Genomic DNA, 19,685 nt, shown 5'->3' on the forward strand with positions numbered 1-19,685 from the left:
ATTCAGTTTGCTAGTATTCTGGTGATGATTTTTGCATCAATATTCATCAGAGATATTGGCCTGTAGTTGGGTTTGTTTGTTTGATGTGGTTTTGTCTAGTTTTGATATCAGGGTAATAATTGCCTTGTAGAAATCATTAGGAAGCACTGTCTACTCCTTTACTTTTTGGAATAGTTTGAATAGGATTGATATTACTTCTTTAAATGTTTGGTAGAATTCAGCAGTGAAGCTATTGGGTCCTCAGCTTTTTTTATTATGGCTTTGATCTCATTACTTATTATTGGTTTGTTCCAGTTTTGGATTTCTTCATGGTTAAATCTTGGTAGGTTGTATGTGTCTAAGAATTTGTCTGTTTCTTCTAGATGTTCCAGTTTATTGGCATATAGTTGCTCATAGTAGCCACTAATGATCCTTTGTATTTCTGTGAAATCAATTGTAATGTCTTCTTTTTCATCTCTGATTTTATTTATTTGGATCTTCTCTGTTTTTCTTAGTCTGGATAAAGGCTTGCCAATTTTCCTTAACTTTTCAAAAAACCAACTCATTGTTTCATTATCGTTTGTATCATTTTCTTTATTTCAATCTCATTTATTATTTATTTTCTTCTATTAATTTGGGGTTTGGCTTACTCTTGCTTTTATAATTTGTTAAGATGCATCACTCAGTTGTTTATTTGTGTTTTTCTTCTTTTTTGATGTAGGCACTTATAACTATAAACTTCCTCTTAGTACTGCTTTTGCTGTATCTCATTGGTTTTGGTATGTTGTGTTTCCATTATCATTTGTTTCAGAAATTTTCCAACTTTCTTCTTAATTTCTTCATTGACCCACTGGTCATTCAGGAACATATTGTTTAATCTGCATGTATTTGTATGTTTTCCAAAATTCCTCTTGCTATTGATTTCTAGTTTTATTCCATTGTGTTTGGAGAAGATGCTTGATATCGTTTCAATTTTTTAATATTTTAAGACTTGTTTTGTGACTTAACATGTGGTCTATCCTTGAGAATGATCCATGTGCTGAGGAAAAGAATGTGTATTCTGCAACCATTGGATGAAATGTTCTGTAAATATCTGTTAGGTCCGTTTAGTCTATAGTGCAGATTAAGTACTGTGTTAGTCGATTCTCACATTGCTGTAAAGAAATACCTGAGACTGGGCAATTTATAAGAAAAGCACTTTAATTGACTCACAATTCTGCAGGCTGTACAGGAAGCATACGTCTGGCATCAGCTTCTGGAGAGGCCTCAGGAAGCTTACAATCATGGCAGCAGGCGAAGCCGGAATTTGCACATCACATGGCAAAAGCGGGATCAAGAGAACAAGCAGAGGAGGAACTAAACCATTCATGATATCATGGGGTTCTCATGAATGGTTTAACACTTCCCCCTCTTGCTCCATGAACAAATCACCTCTCACCAGGCCCCACCTCCAACACTGGGAATTCCATTTCAATGTGAGATTTGGGCAAGGACACACATCCAAACTATATCAACTCCAATGTTTCCTTTTTGATTTTCTGTTTGGAACATCTGTCAGTGCTGAAAGTGGAGTATTGAAGTCTCCAGCTATTATTGTATTTGAGGCCTCTCTTTAGCTCTATCAATATTTGCTTTATGTATCTGGGTCCTCCAGTGTGCATATGTATTTAAAATTGTTATATTCTCTTGCTGAATTGACCCCTTTATCATTATATAGTGATTGTCGTCTTATACCTTTTTGTCTTAAATCTATTGTGTCTGATATAAGGGTAGTTGAATCTTGATGTAACTGATTTATAAAACAAACAGTTGCTTTATTAATATGACTAGGAGATGCACATGAAACATTGTAAAAGTCTTTGTATTATCCTTATATTCATACAAAGAATTGTAAAAATAAATTGAAATTGAATATGCTTAACCTTTTAAAGTTAGTATCAAACTAACAAAGCCTTCAAATATGAGTAGTTGAAAATTAGTTGGATCATTCACAATATCCAACAACTGCTAACATTCTTTCTATTGAATAAATATTCAAGTTGGAGGGACTTAGTTAACACATTTCACATATAACTGAAGTCTTCATTTTTTGGCAGAAAACACTTTACACATGCATCTCTCTCCTTTTTTTTTCCTTTTTTGGTCTGTTGTCATATGTTCAATCAATGCATCTTTGCTGTTGTTGTTGCACTTTAAGTTACAGAATACGCGTGCAGGATGTGTAGGTTTGTTACATAGGTAAACATGTGCCATGGTGGTTTCCTGCACCTATCAACTCATTACCTAGGTATTTAGCCCAGCATGCATTAGCTATTTTTCCTAATGCTCTCCCTCCTTTCACCCCACCACATGAGAGGCCCCAGTGTGTATTGTTCCCCTCCCTGTGTTCATGTGTTCTCATTGTTCAGCTCCCACTTATAAGTGAGAACATGCAGTGTTTGATTTTCTGTCCCTGCATTAGTTTGCTGAGGATAATGACTTACAGCTCCACCCATGTCCCTGCAAAGGACATGATGTTTTTCCTTTTCATGACTCCATAGTATTCCATGGTGTGTATGTACGACATTTTCTTTGTCCAGTCTATCATTGATGGACATTTGGGTTCATTCCATGTTTTTGCTATTGGGAATAGTGCTGCAATGAACATATGCGTGCATGTATCTTTATAACAGAATGATTTATGTTTCTTTAAGTATATACCCAGTAATGGGATTGTTAGGTCAAGTGGTATTTCTGGTTCTAGGTCTTTGAGGAACAGCCACACTGTCTTCCACAATAGTTGAACTAATTTACATTCCCACCAACAGTGTAAAAGCATTTCTATTTCTCCACAGCCTCAACAGCATTGTCATTTCTTGACTTTTTAACAATTGTCATTCCGACTAGTGTGAGATGGTATCTCACTGTGGTTTTGATATGCATTACTCTTATCATCAGTGATGTTCAGCTTTTTTCCGTATGTTTGTTGAGTGCATAAATATGTGTTCTTTTGAGAATTGTCTGTTTATGTCCTTTGCCCATGTTTTAATGGAGTTGTCTGGTTTTTCTTGTAAATTTGTTTAAATTCCTTGTAAATTCTGAGAATTAGACCTTTGTCAGATGGATATTGCAAAAATTTTCTCCCACTCTAGGTTTTCTGTTTGCTCTGATGATAGTTTCTTTTGCTGTGCAGAAGCTCTTTAGTTTAGTTACATCATATTTGTCAATTTTTGCTTTTGTTGCGGTTGCCTTTACATTTACGTCATGAAATCTTTGCCTATGCCTATGTCCTGAATGGTATTTCCTAGATTTGCTTCTAGAATTTTTATGGTTTGAGGTTTTACATTTAAGTCTTTAATCCATCTTGAGTTAATTTTTCTATAAGGTGTAAGGAAGGGTCCAGTTTTGATTTTCTGCATATGGCTAGGCAGTTCTCTCAGCACCACTTATTAAATGGGGAATCCTTTCTCCATTACTTGTTTTTATCAGGTTTGTTGAAAATCAGATGATTGTAGACATGTGGCCTTATTTCTGAGTTCTCTTTTCTGTTCTTTTGATCTATGTGTCTGTTTTTGTACCAGTACCATGCTATTTTGGTTACTGTAGCCTTGTAGTATAGCTTGAAGTCAGGTGCATGATGACTCCAGCTTTGTTCTTTTTGCTTAAGATTGTCTTGGCTATATGGGGTCTTTTTTGTTCCACATGAATTTTAAAGTAGTTTTTCTAATTCTGTGAAGAATGTCAATGGTAGTTTGATTGGAATAGTATTGAATCTATAAATTACTTTGGGCAGTATGACCATTTGCATGATATTGGTTCTTCCTATCCCTGAGGATGCAGTGTTTTTCCACTTGTTTGTGTCCTCTCTGATTTCCTTGAGCAGTGGTTTGTAGTTCTCCTTGAAGAGGTCCTTCACCTCCCTTGTTAGCTGTAGGTATTTTATTCTCTTTGTAGCAATTGTGAATAGGAGTTCATTTATGATTTGGCTCTCTGCTTGTATATCATTGGTGCATAGAAATGCTTGTGATTTTTGCATATTGTTTTGTATCCTGAGACTGCTGAAGTTGCATATCAGTTTAAGAAGCCTTTGGTCTGAGACGATGGGGTTTTCTAGATATAGGATGATGTCATCTGCAAACAGACACAGTTTGATTTCCTCTCTTCCTATTTGAATACCCTCTATTTTTTCTCTTGCCTGATTGCCCTAGCCAGAGCTTCCAATACAATGCTGAATAGGAGTGGTGAGAGAGGGCATCCTTGTCTTGTGCAAGTTTTCAAGTGGAATGCTTCCAGTTTTTGCCCATTCAGTATTATATTGGCTGTGGATTTGTCATAAATGGCTCTTGCTCTTTTCAGGTATGTCACTTCAATACCTAGTTTATTGAGTTTTTAATATGAAGGGATGTTGAATTTCATCAAAGGCTTTTTCTGCATCTATTGAGATAATCATGTGGTTTTTGTCTTTAGTTCTGTTTATGTGATTAATTACATTTATTGCTTTACATATGTTGAACCATCCTTTCATCTGGGGATGAAGGTGACTTGATCATGGTGGATAAGCCTTTTGATGTGCTGCTGGATTTGGTTTGCCAGTATTTTATTGAGGACTTTTGCATCAATGTTCATCAGGGATACTGGCCTGAAGTTTTTGTTGTTCTTGATGTATCTCTGTCAGGTTTTGGTATCAGAATGATGCTGGCTTCATAAAATCCATTAGGAAGGAGTCTCTCTTTTTCAATTGTTTGGAATAGTTTTAGAAGAAATGGTACCAGCTCCTCTTTGTACCCCTGGTAGAATTCAGTTATAAATCCATCTGGTCCTGACTTTTTATGGTTAATAGACTTTTATTACTGCCTCAATTTGATAACTTGTTATTTGTCTATTCAGGGATTCAACTTCTCCCTGATTCAGTCTTGGAAGGTGTATGTGTCCATGAATTTGTCCCTTTCTTCTAGATTTTCTAGTTTATTTGCATAGAGATGTTTATAGTATTCTCTGATGGTTGTTTGTATTTCTGTGGGCTCAGTGATGATATCTCCCTTTATCATTTTTTATTGTGTCTGAGTCGTCACTCTTTTCTTCTTTATTAGTCTAGCTAGAGGTCTATCTATTTTATTGATTTTTTCAGGAAAAAAAAAAAAACAGGTCCTGGATTTGTTGATTTTTGAAGGGTTTTTTTGTGTGTGTGTGTCTCTGTCTCCCTCAGTTCCACTCTGATTTTGGTTATTTCTTGTCTTCTGCTAGCTTTGGAGTTTGTTTGTTCTTGGTTCTCTAGTTCTTCTAGTTTTGATGTTAGGATATTGATTTAAGATCTTTCTAGATTTTTGATGTGGACATTTAGTGCTATAAATTTCCCTCTTAATACTGCTTTAGCTGCATCCCAGAGATTATAGTATGTTGTCTCTTTGTTCTCATTGGTTTCAAAACACTTCTTGACTTCTGCTTTAATTTTTCTATTTACCCAGGAGCCATTCAGGAGCAAGTTGTTCAGTTTCCATGTAGTTGTGTGGTTCTGAGTGAGTTTCTTAATCTTGAATTCTAATTTGATTGTGCTGTGATCTGAGACACTGTTATGATTTCAGCTCTTCTGCATTTGCTGAGGAATGTTTTATATCCAATTATGTGATCAATTTTAGGGTGTCATGTGGCACTGAGAATAATGTATATTTTGTTGGTTTGGGGAAGAGAGTTCTGTAGATATCTATCAGGTCCACTTGATCCAGAGCTGAGTTCAAGTCCTGAATATCTTTGTTAATTTTCTGTCTCAATGATTTGTCTAATATTGACAGTAAGGGGCTAAAGTCTCCCACTATTATTGTGTAGGAGTCTATGTCTCTTTATAGGTCTCTAAGAACCTGTTTTATGAATCTGGGTGCTTTTGTATTGGGTGCATATATATTTAGGATAGTTAGCTCTTCTTGTTGCATTGAACATTTTACCATTATATAATACCCTTCTTTGTCTTTTTTGATCTTTGTTGGTTTAAAGCCCATTTTGTGAAAGACTAGGATTGCAACCCCTACATTTTTCTGCTTTCCATTTGCTTAGTAAATTTTCCTCCATCCCTTTATTTTGAGCCTATATGTGTCTTTGCCTGTGAGATGGATGTATTAGTCTGTTCTCACACTGCTAATAAAGACACACCCAAGACTGGGTAATTTAAAAAGGTCAAATGTACTCACAGTTGCACATGCCTGGGGAGGCCTCACAAGTGGTGGAAGGCAAAGGAGAAGCCAAGGCATGTCATACATGGTGGCAAGGCAATCATACGAGGGAATTTCCATTTATAAAACCATCAGATCTCATGAGACTTATTCACTATGACAAGAAAAGCATGGGGAAGCCACCCCCATGATTCAATTATCTCTATCTGGCCCCACCCTTGACACATGGGGATTATTGCAATTTAAGGTGAGATTTGGGGGGGGACACAGCCAAACCATCTCAATAGGTCTCTTGACTACAGCACACTAATGGGTCTTGGCTCTATCGAGCTTGCCATTCTGTGTCTTTTACTTGGGGCATTCAGCCCATTTGCATTTAAGGTTAATATTGTTATGTGTGAATTTGATCCTCTCATCATAATGCTAGCTGGCTATTTTGTAGACTTTTGATGTAGTTGCTTCATAGTGTGTCATTGGTCTGTGTACTTCAGTGTATTTTTGTAGTGGCTGGTAACAGTTTTTCCTTTCCATATTTAGTGCTTCCTTCAGGAGCTCTTGTAAGGCAGGCCTGATGGTGATGAATTCCCTCAGCATTTTGGTTGTCTGGAAAGGTTTTATTTCTTCTTCGTTTATGAAGCTTAGTTTGGCCAGACATGAAATTTTGGGTTGGAAATTATTTTATTTAAGAATGTTGAATATTGGCCCCCAATCTCTTCCAACTTGCAGGCTTTCTGCTGAAAGGTCCACTGTTAGTCTGATGGCCTTTCGTTTGTAGGTGACCTGGACTTTCTTTCTGGCTCCCCTTAACATTTTTTCCTTCATTTCAATCTTAGAGAATGTGAGGATTATGTGTCTTAGGGTTGATCTTCTCATGGAATATCTTACTGGGATTCTCTGGATTTCCTGAATTGAATGTTGGCCTGTCTTGTTAGGCTGGGGACATTCTCCTGGGGGATATCCTGAAGTGTGTTTTAACTTGGTTCCATTCTTCCCATCTCTTTCAGGTACCCCAATCAGTTGTAGGTTCAGTCTTTTTACAAAGTCTCATGGTTCTCGGTTGGGGGGTTTTATTCGTTCCTTTCCCAAATGCACCTCTTAAAATTGTGAGATATTCTAAATAGTCATTTTGTAAGGTCTCAAATCCCACCATACCTGAAGGTTTGTTTCTATCAGAAATAATTCAAAGTTTGATTTGTTATTTAAATGATCTTTGTCTTACATGTTGAGTCCAAAGTTTAAATTTCGTCACTGCTGCTTGACATGCCAGTGAAAGCATGGCAACACAGTTTAAATAAGCAACTTGAGCTTGTTATTAAAAATACCACCAGGATAAACAAATTGGGTCAGCGAAGTTGAGAAGTATTTACGTAATGTTATTGTAATCAGTAATCAGTAAAATTAATAGCATTTTTTGGTCTCACTTGCCATTTTAATTGCAGCATTTATCTTCAGGACAAGCAACAAACTTTAGTTTTTGAAACATTAGAATTTATGAAAACATGAATTTTGGAACTCACTAACAATAGACTAAACAAAACTCTAAAAATTCTGCCTGTTTGACATGTATATGACATTATCTATTGGCTAGTGTCATTAATCTCACTTCCTAAATTTCACTTGAGTCTTTTTAATGTGGGAGTTTTAGATGCCCACAGGCAACTGTTGTATCAGCAGTTCTCTTGCTTCTGCTATGGCTGTTGAAATAGCTCCCACTGAGCCTTCTGTCCTTTTTCAATCACTTTTCCAAACTGCAGTCAGGGTAATATGCTCAAAACACAAACATGATGACAATGTCTCCTGCTTAAATCCCTCCAAAGGTTTCCATTGTTCTCAGGATGAAAATCAAAATCCTAATATGCCCCACCACACACTGCTTAGTTCAGTCCCTGTGACACCCAACCTCCTGCTACACCACCAAGTCAATGGCTCCGAGCCCCAAAATTGACCTTCTCTCACCTCCTCAAACTCACCATTCTCCCTTCTATCATGGGGTCTTGTGCAGGCTCTCCCCTCCTTCTGGAAGATTCTCCATCCCAGCATCTCACTCTTGCTCTATCCAACCTAGATAAATCCCAACTTCCAGATCTGTTAGAAATGCCACTTCCTCAAGGAGCCTTCACTGGGTCCCTTGGTCCTCTGTGCTGTGGCCCTACAGCACGTATCGTTGTTGTGTGTGTACAACTGCATCTGTGTGTGATAATCTGATTTTTCTTTTTTTCTGAGACGGAGTCTTGCTCTATCACCCAGGCTGGAGTGCAATGTATGATCTCTGCTCACTGCAACCTCTGCCTTCCAGGTTCAAGCGATTCTCCTACCTCAGTCTCCCAAGTAGCTGGGGTTACAGTCACCCGCCACCATGCCCGGCTAATTTTTATATTTTTAGTAAAGATGAGGTTTCACTGTGTTAGCCAGGCTGGTCTGGAACTCCTGACCTCAGGTAATCCACCCACCTTGGCCTCCCAAAGTGCTGGGATTACAGGCATGAATCACCGTGCCTGGCCAATAATCTAATGTCTGTCTCACTACATGAGGGCAAAGGCTGTGCCTGGCTTTAGATCCCCCAAACCTAAAATGACACATAATATGCACACAATAATATTTGCTGAACAATGGAATGAAGAAATAATTGCAAACACTTTTCAAAGAATCTGGCATTTCAATTATCTAGTGTTATCTCTGTAGCATGCAAAGACCACTTGCACACATTTTGGAAACACTTTTTATAGGAACCACTGCTCTTGCTTTCTTCATGTGTTAGTCTAGTGTTAAAATGGCAAGTGAGACCCAAAAAAAAGTTATTAATTTTGCTGATTAAAAAAATTACTTAAATATTTCTCAGCCACAAGTTTATTAAACTAATTTATCTTGCTGATATTTTTTATGACAAGCTCAATTTACTTTTTGAAATTGTTTTGACAGTTAACAGATCTCAGTGTATTTTTGCCAGCTTACTTCATGGTGTGTTGAAAACTGCCCTAATCTCTTAAATTTCGTCTTCCTCTTGTGTGTTATATACTTTTTATAAAGTATGAATCTTCCTTATATTCATTTATACTAACAGGATGAAAAAAATAAAAATAATGGAATTCTATATAGGTGTATTCTCATTCTGTTAAACTGTAAATAATTCATATTCTCTCCACCTTCAAACTCCTTTTTTTTTTTTTTTTTTTTGACATGGAGTCTCACTCTGTTGCCCAGTCTGGAGTGCAGTGGTGCAATCTCAGCCCACTGCAACATCCATCTCCTGGGTTCAAGCAATTCTCCTGCCTCAGGCTCCTGAGTAGCTGGGACTTACAGGCACGTGCCACCACGAACAGCTAATTTTTTGTATTTTTAGTAGAGACAGGTTTCACCAGGTTGGCCGGGCTGGTCTCAAACCTCTGACCTCAAGTGATCCACCGGCTTCGGCCTCCCAAATTGCTGGGATTACAGGCGTGACCCACTGTGCCCAGCCAAACTTCTTTATCAAATATATTGTAAGTACAGTTTTAGATTCTTTGGATCATATCACCAAACTTCTATATCAAATGTATTTTCCTAGTAGATAGTTGTTTAATATCAGCAGAATAAAGTTTAATCATTTTTCTGCAGGAGTGAGCTACCACCTCAAGAGCAAGGCAGCAACTTTCTTTGAATTATTTGTCTGTTTGTATTGGCACATTTAACTGTTGTTTCCATACATTTTTTCCTATGGTGTTTAGCTAGTGAATTTACACAGGGAGAACCCGCATCTTACTGTTACACTCACTGTGATTTGTTTGAAGGTAAAATTGAAACTTGGTGAGGAGCATAGGACATACTCATACATAAAGACACTGAGGATTTAAGAAAATTTTTTAGTTTTATTTTTAGAGACAGGATCTCTCTTTGTCACCCAGGCTGGAATGCAGTGGTGCCATCATAGCTCACTGCAGCCTCGAACTCTTAGATTCATGCCATCCTCCCATTTTAGCCTCCCAGGTAGCTGGGATTACAGGTGTGTGCCACTGTGCCTGGGCCAAATTTTAACTACCTTAATGATAAAACAAAGAAACAAACAAGCACCTCTCATTTACTTTTTCTACTTTGCGTGATTTTGTTCAAGTATTTTTAACATAACACATTTGTTCCATCCTGTATTGTTCATCTCCAGATAGTCTATGCTAATTGAGAAGTGAGTTGACTCTAGAAGAATATGACTAGCTTCATTCTGAGTCCAGTCTCAAAGATCCATTGGCAAAGATTCATTGATAACTTCTTCTTACCAATCAAAATTCTGTTCCTGGTCTAAAAGCAATGATTTCCGCTAACTCGGGCAAAATTATTTCATCTTTATTTATAAATATTATTAACTATAATTTAGGATTTCAAATCATTATTAAATATACTAGTATTCTTTTAAAGGCTTTACAAATGCTAACTCATTTTATCCACATAACAAACCCATGAGAAGGTATTTTCTGTCCATTTTAAAGTGGCAGTAATTAAGAATAGACCATTTCAGAGTCTTGCTCAAGGTTATACTGACACAGCTGTTCTGTGGCAGAGTTAGAGTCTGTTCACAGGCAGTCTGGTTGTAGGTCCTGCACATAAAGCATCTGGTACTTCACTGAGCCTATGACATCCCTGCTATAGTAGGGCCCACACTGCAACAATTACATGTGGCAAGATCTGCACGGACTTGAGTGCAAGACCAACGCAGAGCTATAGACTTCTTGAATATTTGAAAGAAACTAAAATACATATTTTATTTTATTATGATTATTCTTTGAGACAGAGTTTTGGTCTTGTTGCCCAAGCTTGAATGCAATGGCGCAATCCTGACTCACCACAACCTCCACTTCTCGGGTACAAGTGATTATCCTGCCTCAGCCTCCTGGGTAGCTGGGATTATAGGTGCCCACCACCATGCCTGGCTAATTTTGTATTTTCTGTAGAGATGAGGTTTCTCCATGTTGGCCAGGCTAGTCTCAAACTCCTGACCTTAAGTGATTCACCCACCTTGGCCTTCCAAAGTGCTGGGATTACAGGAGTAAGCTGCTGCGCCTGGCCATAAAATAACGTATTTTAAAAGATGAAATTCATATCCAACTTTCTAGAAACCCTAGAACACTTGGGTTTTCAAGAGCCATCTGAGGTCCGGAGCTAAAGTGTTCACTCCACCACTCACTTTATTTCCAGGGCATGGTGGCCCAAATGCCTCAAGATGTTTGAATCCTGTTTTCTTGGTTGAAAGACTTTTAAATTTTTTCTTTCAGTAGAGGAATACTGATCTGTGGACACGGATTGCCACGTACCCGAGTTAAATCACTTTTCCCTGCTGAGGAAACCATTTCCAATGTCAGGATGCCTCATCTGTTCTCCCACTACCCCTTGATGTTTTGTAGAAAGCCCCCTTCATCGGGTTCATCACTAGCAGTTGTGTGCTGTGCCATGGCAGCACTGGTGCAAAAAGTGTGCTTAGGTACATGGCAGTCGGTCTGATGTAGTGGGAAGGTTTTTAAATAAATAAAAACACCGATGACATATATGCAGTAAGCTATTTCAGGTTCCCACTGTGTGAAAAAATCAGATGAATTAATGCAAAAGAGAAGACAAACATGAATGATACTATAACATATGTGTAGTGATAGATATGCACATACACATACAGACATGACACACACACAGCACGAGATAGCCTGGAATAGACGATTGTCACTGACATGATTGTGAAGAAGAAAGCCCAGGAAGGAACCTCATTCCCTCCACTGATTCTTTATCTTAGAGCCACTTTCCTGTCCTTGTCTGGTACCTAGCACAATGCTTAAATGAACAAAAAGTGCTCAGCAAACATCGGTTAAATAAATTAATAATTGAAGAAAGAGGAAGTTCAGAAGGGAGGGAGGGAGAAAAGGAAAGGAAAGGAGAGGAGAAAAGGAGGGGATGGAGGGGATGGGAGGGGACGTGAGGGGATGGGAGGGGACGTATGGGGAGGGGAGGAGACAAGAGGGCAGGGGAGGCTGAGGTGAGGCAGGGAGGTGAGGTGATAGGAGGGGAAGGGAGGACAGGGAAGAGCAGGGGAGGGGAGTGGAGAGAAGAGAGGAGCGGAGAAGAGAGGAGAGGAAAGGGAGAAGGAAGGGAGAAAGGGAGGGAGGAAAGGGCTTACTCAATCAATTGAACACACAGTCTGGTTTCCGAAGTCATCTATTTCTTTCCTCTTTCCCGTATCTTCTGTGCCTTCTTGACTTTCCAGTTTTCTGCAAAGCAAATTCCCACCTTGGGTTATTTCTCAGTGAGTGGCTTACACAGAGTTTCTTGGGAACATCATGGAAACCTCCCAACAAGGTCTGGAATAAACCTATTCTATTCCATCTCCCTAGATTTCTATTTAATCTTTTGTGCTCATCTACTTATAACACCCAATCAGCCTCTCGGGTCCTTTTTCACACTTCTCAGTTTCCCAAGTCACCAATTTCATTCACGCCACCACACCCAGCCCAGCTTTCTGAGAGAAAAACTAGTTTTCTCCCAGTTTCCATTTTTCTGATAATCATATTGCTTATCTCTTAGTCAACAAGGTTCAAAACTAAAAGTAATTTCTTACTCCTTCTCTTTGCCTCTCCTAAATCCTCCATGGTTTTCTTTTTTTGTCTGTTTGTTTGCTTATTTGTTTGTTTGTGTGTTCTTGTGTTCATTTTTTGTTTCTTAATGTAAAGTGAGAATTAGGAAAAGAAGGGGGACAGAGAAAATGGGACTCACTGTTTGACACTGGAAACTACTCCAAAAGACCGAATTGCTAAAATGAGAAACTCAAGGAATTGATTTACTTTTGCTGTGACTGCGGTTTAAAATGACTGAGTGACATGCAAAAATAAGAAACTCCTGTATTTTTTTTCTTCAATATTTTACCAGAAACAAATGTTTGTAAGTTCACACTGTAATGAACCTAATCCTGGGCTCTAGGAACACAATGTAACCTAAGATGTAATTAGAAGAAAGAGAAGAAAGTCTATTCCAGGCTATCTCGTGCTGTGTGTGAGTCATGTATGTATGTGTGTGCGCGTGTCTATCCCTACACATATGTTATAGATCTTCAATGTAACCTTGATCTAATTCCTGTAACATGTCATTGGGATTTGCAACAGGGACAGGGATGGGAGGGCCTTTAAACAAGATAGAAAGGTGGCAGAGCTTAGGTAAATTCTTAAAGATTTTACTTTTTGTAATGATAAATTACCATATAAATTTATTCATTTTAAACTACTGGAAAAAAAGCAAAAACTATATGGACACATAAAATAAAGCTCAGCTTAACACACTGCTTGGGTAGCCTACAAACATTGTTCCTATGGTTATTAATAATCTTTTCTGTATAATTATAACACATCAATGGTAATCCCTTGTTATAATACAGCTGATACTTTTTTAAAAGTATTAGAACTAAAATTATTCATGTAAACCATCTTACCAAATTTTCTTCCAGTTTATGTGTTTTATTTACTTTATTCTAGATTTCCTGCTCTTCTAAGACAAAGTGATTTAGAATTTCTGTGCAAGCAAGAGAACTAAAGACCTCTTTAAAGAAGAGAAGGTAAGTCCCAGGAACCAAAATGTCTCCAGTCTTAGAGGCTTCTTCAAATATGCAGCTTGTTGGTCTTGACAAAATAAGTTAATTTCACAAAGCTACAGTTTACTTTGCAGTCCATTACTTATGCTATTACCCTTCATGAATTAGCTTTAGGTAAATGATTCCAAAAAGTATAATTAATCTGATTCTCATACTATTTCTACAGGCTTTTCTTTTTCTGGAAAATTAGATGAATGAGGACATTTGAAAGTAAAAAATCTCTGCATTTTGACTAGAGAGAATTTTCTACCAGGATAGGATAGAATGATCACAATGGATTACAAAGTGTGTATGGTGTGATGTGGTGTGTGTGTGTGCATGTACACACACGTGCTTTCACCAGTTTGGAAGTGATTTGTTGGAGAGTTCTCTTGTTCTCAGGAAGTCTTAATCCTTTCTGATCAGCACTTACATGTCAACCTTAGAGAATTAAACCTGTACCTGGTTACTTTTTTTTCTCTCCTTGATATAGCTCAATGCATTTTCTCAATGGTAACCATGGTCTAGTAATTAAAAGCCTTTGAACCTTATGAACAGATTCATTTAAAACCATATTCTGAGGGCTTTCCACAAAATGGAAAGTGTCTTCTACCAGGAAGCTACAAAAGAATTTACAAGAGAAAATCTGCTAAGTGTCCCGCTCAGGATGAGTGTACGGTAACATGCCTAGAAGATCCAGTGTCCTAGAGGAAGTCATTCACAAAGGGCCTGACTCTTTGGGCTTAATGGGATGAACTCTGAATTTCTTTGCTTTCTCCTAATCGATGGTGTGTTTCTTATTTTAATACAAAATTTAGCAAAAAGTTTTTATGAAGTAAAGTACTTTCTACATAAATTACAAAATAAATATAAAAATATGTAGGAATGTTATTTCTTTTTGATGCTATTCATTGAAAGACAATATATTAAATTTTTAAAATCATGTCAGAAGTTTAGAGGGCATGCATACATCTTAAGAGTCTATGACAATAACTGTGGTTTTGTCACTGATACTATTTTGTGTTCAAGTTACTGGATCTGAATTAATTTTCTATCCAAAACAAGTTATCGTGTGTGTGTATGTGCATGTAGTGTGTGAAGTTGACACTAATTCAGTATTACAAAAAGAGTTTTTTGCTATTCCACTTAAGAAGAGAAAAGATAAGATAGAAGGTCGTCTTTTTTTTTTTTAAAGAATAAAATTGTGGTGTAATTTTGTGTAAAATAGCAGCAACTACTATTGTTTTATTTTAATATCCATATCAGGCACTGCGTTTTTACATTTCCCCTAAGGGCATCTCAGAGAAAGGGAATAAGAGAGAACTTTAATAAGCATTGCTGCATGCACACATACACATTCTTACATGCCCAGTGAGTAATTAATCAAAACGAAAATAAAACTCTGGAATGAATAGCTAGCTACGTTATGTGCCATCTTCTGCATACAGGGAAGCTCTCTTCCCTTGATCTCAATTTAGGTAACAGTGAGACTTTTATGTTAAGCTAAAACAGTTAATGCAAAGTAGATTTTAATAATTTACCGTTGTGTATTTCTTCAGTTATTGTTCTTTTAAGATCCTCTGTAAGAATTTTTGCACTATATTTTGCACAACTGCCTGTAGAAACCAAGACCCTAGAAATGTGCATGCAATATACACATAACCGAGATAAGTGATGATTTATCTAAGTTGCTCTGCTGATATTTTCCTCAAATCCTCCTCCTGACTTCTCTTTTCATTCAAATGTGAATCACAACACAAGCATACACTGTGAAAAACCTATCTCTGTCTAGTTTTATAATGGACTTCAAATAAATTAAATTTTTAGGACAAATTATTATTGAAGTATCCAAGGAATTAGGTGCACAGTTCCTCTTATTACTAATGGGAGCCACGCACCTAATTTCAGGCACTCTGAGCTAAAATGTAATCACCTGTGTGTTTTCTGCTATAAAACTATAACTCAGTATTCAGTGCAAAAGCAATCCTTGGCTCTCCGAAGCCCACTGGAGATGAGATTCCTTCAGGTCTTCGGCATTTCACCTTAGAAAAAGCGCTTCCTATGAAAGCCACTATAATAAAACATGCCATCCTCCCCTTGCCTTGTAAGTTCTCTCTCTTCAAATCCTTCTCTTGCCAGTTCGTGAATTCCGCTCTTCCCACGCTGGGAGCTTCTCTAGGACAAGCCCAGAGAAGTTCATCTTTAACAGCTAATATAGAAACTTGAATTTTTTTTTGTTTGTTTGTTTGTTTTTTCTTTGAGACGGAGTCTCGCTCTGTCGCCCAGGCTGCAGTGCAGTGGCGCAATCTCGGCTCACTGCAATCTCGGCTCCTGGGTTTACGCCATTCTCCTGCCTCAGCCTCCCGAGTAGCTGGGACTACAGGCGCCCGCCACCTCGCCCGGCTAATTTTTTTTGTATTTTTAGTAGAGACGGGGTTTCATTGTGTTAGCCAGGATGGTCTCGATCTCCTGACCTCGTGATCCGCCCGTCTCGGCCTCCCAAAGTGCTGGGATTACAGGCTTGAGCCACCGCGCCCGGCCGAAACTTGAATGTTATAATGATCTTCTGAGATACATATTGAAGGATAAATTTTCTTATGTGATGGTTGCAGCTATGGAGGAGGCTACTACCTTTAAAATACACGTATAAGTATATATCTTGATGAAGAAACAAAAGTTACCATCCACATACCACCAAGCTCTTCCAAAAACAAGGAGAACAACGACATGCTTTCTAACCTTGGGAAATCACAAAAAAAAAACAAAAAAACAAAAAACACACACACACACACACCAACAAAAAGAAAAGAAAAACTTCAAAGGAATTTCTTCAAACTATATTATTTAGGAAGATTTCTTGAGTGTGCCTCTCCTGATTTAGAGCAGATCTAGTGGGTATACTCTTACTGCATATGTTTTAACTAATGCTTTCCACTGTGATTATGAATACACTTTACATGTCCTAAGGTCACCCAGATATTTTAACTAAGCCTAACAAATACTCAGAAACATGTCCTAGATGAAATTATGACAAAATAATGTTTTCCAAAAATGACACTGAGAATTAAAGATCACACAATTCCCATGGCACGGAATCCTGCTCTTGTTTCCGAGAGGTGGTGAAGGCAGTAGAAAACATGTAAAATGTTATGTGATCTGTTTTCAAAATGGAGAAAAGGAATATCATAAATAATTGAAATCCCCAGATTAGCCAAGGCTATCATTTTTTGTCAGTAAGCTCTACCCTTTCCCGTGCCTTCCTAAAATGGAACTCAAGATTGTAAATCCTTTGGCTTGAATAAAAATTCTTATTTCTTTTTCCTGACGTATTGTCCAAAAGGGAAAGGGAAAGGGAAAGGGAAATCAGAGAGCCCACGTGATACTCAGGATGGATAGTCCCTCCCTGCCTCAACAGGGATTGGAAGCTGATACATCACTATCTAGTGCATAATCAAAGAAGTGGATGAGATGAAAGAAATAGCATAAATTAACAATGTCAAAAAACATCGTAAGCCTCTGTGATGATTACAAGTAGCTCTACGTTTGTTGTCTTGTAGAACAAAAATCAGAATGGCTGACTGAAGATTTGACTTTTTCATCTGGATGTTTCGGTGTTTTGCAAACACAGCATTTGGTGCAAGGGAAAAGTTAGAGTTTTAAATCTGTGGGACACAGTGATAATTTTTCACTCTGCTTCTCAGTCCTGCCCTTCGGAATGAGCAGGGCTGTCTCTGAGCCTGAGCATAAGGAGTGTGGTTCAATGCCTCCATACTGTAACTTTGTGAAGTTTTCAGTCTGATTTCAGAGAATCCTGAGGAGGGTCTGTACCCAAGGAAGCATTCAGGCTGATTGAATGCTTTCATTGTGAATGTTTGGATCTGACTTCGTAGAAGGGAATTTCTAAGTATGATGTCCATGTCTGTATCCTCAACTCAATTAAAAAAAAAAAAAAAGATTAAGAGGCTAAATAGATTTTCTTGCTGAAGTACATACCTATGAAAGAAAAGGAATAAAAGACCGATGTTTAGAAAAAATTCTCCTTTGTTAGGCCGTTGCTTTTTTTAAAAGGTGAATTGAGGCTGGATCGTGATTTACTCTACATTGGGAAGTTACAGAGTGAGCAAAATGGACTTGTTGGGGCTGTCCCAAGGACAGTGAAAAAATGGCAGAAATAACTATTTAATGCAGAGAGGTTGTTGGCAAACTCACTTTGAAATATGTTAAAAAGCACTGTTCTGAAGTTTATTGTTTCAATTTAGTCTGTTATCAGATATGAAGCATTAACCTCATAGACTTAAAATCTAGGCCGGGCACAGTGGCTAACCCCTGTGGTGCCAGCACTTTGGGAAGCATAGGTGGGACAATCGCTTAAGCCCAGAAGTTTGAGACCATTCTGGGTAATATAGTGAAACCCCATTTCAACAAAAAATTTAAAAAGTAGCCAGGTATGGTGACAAGTGCCTGTAGTCCCGGCTGCTTGGGAGGCCAGGATGGGAGGATCACTTGAGCCCAGGAGGTCGAGGCCACAGTGAGCCATCAACAGAAAACAGTCAGGACAGCAGCAAAGCAAGATGACCAGAGGCAAGGGGACAAAAGCTTCTGTTTATTAGCTCAGGAATCACAGAAAGTATTTCCTAGGTTATTATACAGTTTTTTAAAATATGTGGTACCTTTTTGCTTTCAGTTTTCTAATCAGTAAAAATAAATACAATGCTACATGAGGTACCATTTTATATCATGAAGATAGTATGGGCCTTGGAACTAACTGAGTGAGATTCAGATTCTTATTCTATCACTTTCTAATTCTTACAAATTGGAAATATTAGTTATTTTTCTATATCTCAGTTTCTTAATCGGTACAATAGAAATAATATACCTCCCTACTATTGTTTTATGAAGACAAAATTTGATCAATGTACTAAGGTATCTGTAAACTAATGCTCAACAAATTGTGCATTGTAAAAGTACCTTTAGGCCAAGATGGTAATCCCAGCACTTTGGGAGGCTGAGGCAGGAGGATCACTTGAGGTCAGGAGTCTGAGACCAGCCTGGGTAATATAGCAAGACCCCAGCTGCACACAAACTAAATAATAATAACAACCAGGTGTGGGGGCATGCTCCTATATCCCTAGCTACTCGAGAGGCTGAGGCAGGATGATCACTTGAGTCCTGGAAGTCAAGGCTGCAGTGAGCCACGATCCTGCCACTGCACTCCAGCCCGGGTGACAAAACGAGACCCCGTGTCTATAAATAAACAAATGAAGATACGTTTGTACATAACACAATAATTTGTGCCTATTACTATTATTTGAGATAATTATTTCACAAGAGCACCATGTCCTATAGCAGGTTTCTGTTTTGAACTTGCAATCCTCAGACTTTTTGGGTAGTGTGCAGATATTGCCGATGTTCTTATATTCTCCCATATTTTATTGACTGAGAAAGGATGAAATTCCACACTTTGTGAGTGGAAGAAAAAAAGAAAACAGGCAATGCCAAGAATTTTTCTTTTTTGATGGAGCAGCCACAATTCCAGCATGCCAGATCCTACCTCCCTGATCACACTGCAATAAGATTTAGGGAGATGCAATGAATGTTGAGAGCTTTACCTCTAGGAAATGTAGCCAATTGCCAGTTTTCTCTTGAAGTCATCTTTCTTGTTAGGTTCTGACTAGAAAGTTCTGCTTTAGGAAAGATTACCAGAGGTAAATATGCCTGACAAATAGGAGGGTTAGAAGGGATGGTCATGTCTAGCTTCAGAGAACTCCACTACTAAAAGGACTGTGCTAATTCCACTTGCTGACACTAGCAGAAAACATGGCAAGTATATAGGAAAAGCATATGTGTTAAATGCATGAATAGGCTGGGCGCAGTGGCTCACGCCTGTAATCCCAGCACTTTGGGAGGCCGAGGTAGGTGGATCACGAGGTCAGGAGGTCAAGACCATCCTGGCCAACATGGTGAAACCCCATCTCTATTAAAATACAAAAAAT

At 38.1% G+C, this 19,685-nt stretch overlaps 1 protein-coding gene across 14 annotated transcripts in view; it reads left to right on the forward strand.

The window, feature by feature from the left end:
- TENM3 (teneurin transmembrane protein 3) overlaps nt 1-19,685 on the forward strand; it is a 2,750,454-nt gene that overhangs the window by 1,974,474 nt on the left and 756,295 nt on the right. For all 14 annotated transcript variants that reach the window (XM_065545705.2, XM_045391898.3, XM_065545707.2 and 11 more), the window contains exon 9: nt 13,598-13,677. The gene's annotated coding sequence lies outside the window, so the exon portion shown is untranslated. The remainder of the gene's footprint in view (nt 1-13,597; nt 13,678-19,685) is intronic.

Source organism: Macaca fascicularis, chromosome 5, assembly GCF_037993035.2.
Source record: "Macaca fascicularis isolate 582-1 chromosome 5, T2T-MFA8v1.1".
Classification (NCBI taxonomy): domain Eukaryota; kingdom Metazoa; phylum Chordata; class Mammalia; order Primates; family Cercopithecidae; genus Macaca; species Macaca fascicularis.